This window comes from Danio aesculapii, chromosome 4, assembly GCF_903798145.1.
Source record: "Danio aesculapii chromosome 4, fDanAes4.1, whole genome shotgun sequence".
In the NCBI taxonomy this organism is placed as follows: domain Eukaryota; kingdom Metazoa; phylum Chordata; class Actinopteri; order Cypriniformes; family Danionidae; genus Danio; species Danio aesculapii.
The window spans coordinates 32,715,366-32,722,690 of record NC_079438.1 but is presented as its reverse complement, the minus strand read 5'-3'; positions in this window follow the sequence as shown (position 1 = coordinate 32,722,690).

Below are 7,325 nucleotides of genomic sequence, written 5' to 3'. Positions count from 1 at the left end.
TAAAACACTGTTGTAGCATGTTAAAATTTGGAACAATAAATGATAGTATTTCTGGAAAAAAGGCCTAACATTTGTCCAGTAATTTTGATTGCTGTTGTATTCTGAAACACTGTAGTAGATGAGTGGAGAGCAACTCTAAATCTCAATTTTGGTTCACTATTAGTTTTTCATCTAAGGCATACAATGAGGTTAGAAAATGAATTTTACCCCCATGACTGAAATATTTTGCACTTTATTTTTTATGTATTACAGTGTGTAGTCTTATAGTTCAGTATGCACATATTTAAATAAAAGATTACTTGCATACTTACTTAAATAGACTTTGCAAAAAGTCTAATGTGAAAATATCCTTTTGAGATTCTTTTACGAATTATAAAAGGACTATTCAGCTTCTCGCATTTCAAAACAGACATCTGGCATCTTTACCATCAGAGTACTACATTGTCTTTTGTGATGTACTTTTCTTACAATTTCACAAACTCAAGTTCAGTGAGTGTGAACAATTATTTGTTAATCTCCAAGTTCTTGTTAAGCTTCTGCCATTACAGCCATTGTAATTTAAACACTCAGGACATCAGCTGTAGTAGAAATGCATATGCAGATTAAGGACAGTACAATGTTTCTGCTTTTATCTGCAAAGTAGCTGCATTATTACTTAAGAGAGCTCATTAGGACAACACCCAAGGGATCATTTTCAATAGACAGGCCAAAAAGGATGTTTGAATTAGTAGAAGTTAGAATCTCCTCATATATACTGCAACCATACCAAGATCATATGCCTTTTAAAATAACTCAGAAAGACATATGAGTTGGTTTACAGTACATTTTGGAGGTTATATTAGTAGGGAGTAACTGCTGACACAACTGCATTATTATGAGTTGTGACCTTTTGCAATCTATCATGAGACAGGATGTGCAGAACACACAGCTAACATAATCCAGTTTGGTATGGGTTTGTTGATATTATGGGAAAGAGTGTTCATTTAGGTGATTAATAATTTTGGTGGCTGAAATTAATTTATGACAAAAAACGTTTTAAATGCCAAATATTAGGATGAAAATGTATTGACGTAAATGAATATAAGATGAAAGTATTGAGGAGACATGATTTGGGGGGTCATCCTGTCAGAATGAAAGGCACACATATTTTAATTACGACTCTGTGAAAAGCAGAACACAAGTAAGCAAAAATTTCTGCATCACTAATAAAACTCACCATAAAAAAATCTCCATGTGGGACAAAAGAAAGTGCAAACAGAGACCATTACAAATTCATTAAACAGTGATATAAATATCTGTCAGTTCAGGCATGAAAAGTGTCTAAAATCACAAAATTGTGCCAAACAGAGTTATATATATTTACACAAAATTATGTCAAAATGCCTTCACATAATGATTTAGATATAATATTCACATAAACACAGCTGATTTATCCTAAGTCAATGTTAACATATGGAAGAGCATATATTATCTGTGTTTATTCAGCCTTGAGGCAATAATTTTATCATTAAGCTTAATAAACCGTAATCATAAACAAACAGATAAAAAAAGAAGAGAGAAAATAATTTCTTACAATCTCTTTTGTACTGCATTTAATTATATTAATGTGACTAAAAATGCATGCTTGAAGGAATAAATAATGCTAAATGAAAGAATACCGTTTTAGAGAAAAAATCATTTTATTTAAAGGGCACCTATGATGCAAAATCAACTTTTGTAAGCTGTGTGACAGTGTAGATAGTGTGTCCACTGTCATGTTGGAGTTATATAAACACAACAACATTATAATTTTACATTTCCTGACATTAAATTAGGGTTTTCAAATTCCAGTGATTTTTAGGAGTGTGGTTTTCTCTGCCCATCGAATTGATAGACAGGCTTCATGTCTTCATAATAACATGTATACACATGTCCACAGGACATTCTTTGCAACGAAACTGGGATTAAAGTATCTGTTCAAACTCTCTGTGATCAGTTGCATTTCAAGAATTAGTTTTATAAGTTTAAAACGTTTTTAAAACAGCATGTTTGTAATGACAATAAAATCGCTATTTAATTCTTAACCGCTTTAACCACGGCAGCATGGTATCAGTAAACGCGCAGATGTTTGTGTGCGACTCATCATTTTAAAGGCTTGACTCCTCCACAGATACATTAAATAAACTTACTTGGTATTTTTGACTAATGAGCTGTATTTACCCTGTGGTGGGTGTGGTGTATGGCAGAAAGTTTCAGACGATGTCATTTTTACTTGAGGAAATGTCAAAGTAAAGCTGTACACATATCATATGAGAAGCACTTCTCACAAAACAGATGCTTTATCACATAAATACTTGTGTATAAATGTTCATTACTAACCTTTTTATGAACATGATTTGATTATAACTGCAGATCAATGATATAGATCAATGATATAGTGCAAAACAGCCTACTGTAATGTCTGCAATTATATGAAAGAAAGAAATAAATTTAACATATTTGAACACATACAGACCCTTACAGTGTCTGATATGTTACCAATTACAGAAAAACTACACACAGCATACATTTTGTCCATATTTGGGTTTAAAAAACCACACGAAATATAGCCCACAGTCAGTGCAAACAAATATATGTAGCCTAATATATTTATACGTAATAATTTAACAGTAATTAACTTTAAAATGTTTGACTAATATGGTAGGGTTGTATGCTAAACTAGCAGTATTCCACTGTATTGTACAGACGTGCATTGTAATTTGAGTTCTGAATGAGCCAAATAGACTCAACAAAACTAGTAAAAACCACTTTATATGTTGAAGTACATTTTTGTTTCCATGTATTTAATAAATAAAACTGACACTTTTCTAATTAAATGGCATAAATATGTATTTGTTAAACTTACAGGGTAATTCACATATTTCACGACCTGAATATAATATTAAAATAGGACATGTTTTTTAATACAAGACAACACATGATGTTTCTATCTCTGTCAGTTAAAATTAGTATATTCACTAAGTGGTTCTGTCACTGTGTTTAACTCCTTATACTGCTAAGAGGGTAAGTAGAGCCCAAAGTCTGTCATCACCTCTAGGCCTCAATGGACTGGGCATGTTGAACTGACCCATCCCACACTGCCAAAAGAAATGCTTTTCTTACCTAGATTTTTTTTGTTTTCTTACTAGTCCAAATATCTAAAAATGATATGCCGAAATGAAATGAGTAATTTCTCTAAAACAAGCAAAATTATCTGCCAATGGGGTAAGAAAAATAATCTTATGTCAAAATAAAAAACAAGATTATTTTGCTTACCCCATTGGTAGATTATTTTGCTTGTTTTAAGGAAAAATCACTTAATATTGGCATATTATTTCTGAAAATAATATAACAATTGTTAGATATTTGGACTGTAATCAAGACCAAAAATTTAAGTTAGAAAAGCATTTTTTACAGTGCATGACTGAGCAAGCAAGAAGAAGTGTCTCTTCTACTCACACATCATGAACATATTTAGGGTCTGATGAGACCCCCAGGGCACACGTTTCAACTATTCTCTTTTGTTGCACAAATTAGAAACAAATAAGTGTCTGCAAAGACTATAAATTTTGCAAAGACTTTAACAAAGGTTCAGTCACCTTTACAGTTAATCATTTTAGCAGGAATCTACACGTTTGAGAATTTTGTGTCAGATTTAGCAAGAATTTCATTCTGAAGGGCTCATGCACAATCCCCTCAAAAGGTTAACCCTCCAGAGAGAGCTTAGAAATGATCAAGTAGTGCAGGAGACTTTAAAAACCAGAACACACTTAATAATGCAGTCATGATTGTATTATGGAGGTGGATTTATGGAATATGAATTCAATAAAATTGCTTAGTTTGAAAGGAACTTCTATTTGACCTGTACTTAATAATTTTCTACTTATTGCCAAAAGAGAATGGACCTTTTCACAAAATATTGCAGACATTTGACTACATAACCACAGCTTAAGGCTCAAATTCTCTTACCTTCAGTAACTGATCAGTATTTGATTTCAGGCTGAGCGGCCTGCCGTAGTTCTAGACAGGCCCTGTTTTGGAATAAAGACTGGTTCATAATCTTTTCTTTAATGAAGCAGGAGCCTAACCTGAAATAATAAGTGCTAAAAGGAAATTACTAAGGGGCTGTTTATACATTTTCAGACCAAAATGTTAACTTATGCCTGTAGCCTGTTTGTTAACCCGGCAATGACATTTTTGGGACAGCCAATGCATAATATGAAAACGGGTTATGAAGTGGAACCTTTTGAAAACCTTTTGTTATGTACTTGTAACCCCCTCAAACCATGATTCTTTAAAAATATGATATCATGTGCAAACATAGTAGTGCTGCACGATTCTGGCAAAAATGTGAATCATGATTTTTTTTTTGCATAAAATCAAGATTGCAATTTTCTCACGATTCTGTAAATGTAAAATAAAGGTTAAACGAGTGGGCTATTATTATTGTTAATTCTCAAACATATGGGAAAACAACAATAATAATATTAGGCCAATGTGTAGGACTACTGTTGCTTAATTTTGTTTCGTTTGTATGGTGGACTTGAACAGACTTTCAATATGTCCTGTTTGTTAATTCAAAGTAAAATTAGGACATCAGAATTTAACTATTCATAATTATAAAGTTGATTTATTATGTTCAAGATATGTGCTTGTTATTTGCCATTGACAACATTATTAGACCAATTGTTTTCACTGGTAAAATTAGAAATTTGTCATTGTCAGATTCCTTCTTGCATTATATTTAACATTATATATAGGCTAGGGTTGTTATATTGACACAGTAAACACTTATTTTCACAACACTATGTGTTCGCTATGAAAGAAAGAAAAAAAAGCAAATGCTTGTCGAAATCATTACTCTAAAAGTATATGATCTATATGATCATTTAAATGATGTGCACACAGGTTTCACTTTCACTTCCGAGTGCGGCTCATGGCTGCCATCACTGTGAGAAAAACACATACATGCAAATCAAACCTCCCTCAAACGATCGCTCTGTGCAACAAACTGAACGTTATTTACACCTTCATTACCTGTTATTCACAGCCTATGCAGGTTCTATTCACTAAAGTAGGGGTCTTTGACGGGCACACAAGCGCCGCGTTCTCGGAAGAAAACAAACTGGCGGTCAGCTTATGTGTGATTTCGCGGCCGAGAATACATCATTATATGAAGACAGAAATGATATTTTTGGGTAAATTATACCTTATAAATACAGTTTGTGCCACTTTTAACGCTATTTGAAGGTGTCAATGTTGCTATGATGACTTGTTTGACTGCCTTGCTTCTCTCCTGACCTTGAAAATATAATTGGCTGAATCGTAGAAAAAGCTGAATTAAGATCGCGTAGGGTTGAATCGAGATCGTGATCATTTTTCGATTAATCGTGCAGCCCTAATACATGGTATGTATTGAGGGAGGTGTAAAAGGCAAGCATTAACAAATACACAACAAGGGCAGACTACATGGTAGTGTTGCTGTTGCTCAAGTGTTTGATAACGCTAAAGTGTGATTTTTTTTCACATTACAAACAACAGTGGAGATGCATCGTACACACATGGCAAAGTCTACTGTACATACATATTGCTTCCTTACAGGTAGTTTACTAACAAGGGGACAGTGCCAAATACTGGTCTGGCATATGTAATAGTGTTTTAGGTTGAAAATAAATTTTTTGAAATTGTTTTGAAATTGTAAAAACATTGTCATATAAAAATTTGACATTTTTTTTTTTAAATAAAGGAAACACATTTCAGATTTTGGCTATATTGTTATGTAAACGTATCTGTACTGTAATTTGTAACTCCTTACAGTAATTTGCCAAGGAAAAAAGTGCATTTTGAAAATTCATAAAAAAATCGAGACCTTTCTTTAGATTGTGAAGCCATAATGCAATGCCTAATTTCTTTGGCCTGCTAAAATGTGTACTTTGAAAAAATTAAATATTAATATTATTAAATATTAAATTTTCTTCTACAGATGTCAATAATGCAATTTGAGTAGGGCTACTTGTCTTACATGCAGGAAATTTTACTTGAGAAGTCTCTTAAAATATTGCCAGGGCAGCTGTCTTTGAATACAAGATAAGTAAATGTGCATGTGCACTTTTTTGCACAGAGCCCACAAGAACTGCTTGACATGATGCATGATGCATGATGCATGATGCAGAACTGAAACATAATTATATAAGTAAAGCTCTGTTCAAACCGCAATTTCCTTATATAAAAAAAACCCCGCTCTTCACTTACTGATCGCAACAACCCCCAAGTCCACCCCCTTCCCTTGGTTCTTAACTTGCAGATCGCTCAAGTGGCCTGAAGTTCAGTAACTTTCCTGGGCAAAAATGGAGGTCCTCAGCTCTGCAAAGTGTAGCTTTAACCCTAAATAAACACACCTGAACAAACTAATTGAGTCATTTGGGTTTGATTTACAGGTAAGTGTACTGAAGCAGGGTTGGAACTAAACTGTGCAGGGCTGCGGCCCTCCTGAAACTGAGCTTGAGACCCTTGCTCTAGGCTGCATTATGTAGGCCAACCAGAGCTGTGAACACTTCCCAAAAAGACATATTTTAAACAGAATATGTGCTTATGTTAGACTGTGTTATTATGTTATACTCAGACCTGCAGCTTCTCCATGATGGAAGCCCATCATTCCCAAGCCTCCGATACCTAGACTGCAGCTCTGCACAAGAAGTTTGACCAGAGGAGAACTGGCCTAGCCCAGTAAAGACTACTGGCTTAATTGGTTTGGAACTTGTAGAGCTGCGTTGGACTTGCGCTTCATTGTTTTGGCTTTCAGCTAAGCTGGATTCGACTGAAAACTGGACTGAAACTTTCAGTTTACTAAAACATCAATGTTAAGCTGCAGGTAAATTGTTATAAAAATCTGTAATTTTTAAATTAATACAAAAAATAACGAATTCAGCTTATTCATGAATTAAACACCACTATCGCAGGTTAAAATCTCCCGACTTCAAAACAACTTTTTTATCCATATAGATTTAGGAAATGTACTGTAGTGGAGTAAAAATACAATATCTGTTTTGGAATGTAGTAAAGAAAAAGTAAAAGTTTACTAGAATAAGCACATTCCAAATACTCTGGCAATGTACAGATACTTAACATTTGTGAAGTAAAAAGAACTATGAAAGTCAGACTTTTGCTGACATATATAAATGAACTGACAACGTAACAATCCACTTTAAATAATTACGTTACTTCCCGAATGATTGGATACCACTAACTACCACTTCCAGTTGATAGTCTCCATTGAGCTCCATAGTATTTTCTCCTCTATTATAGAA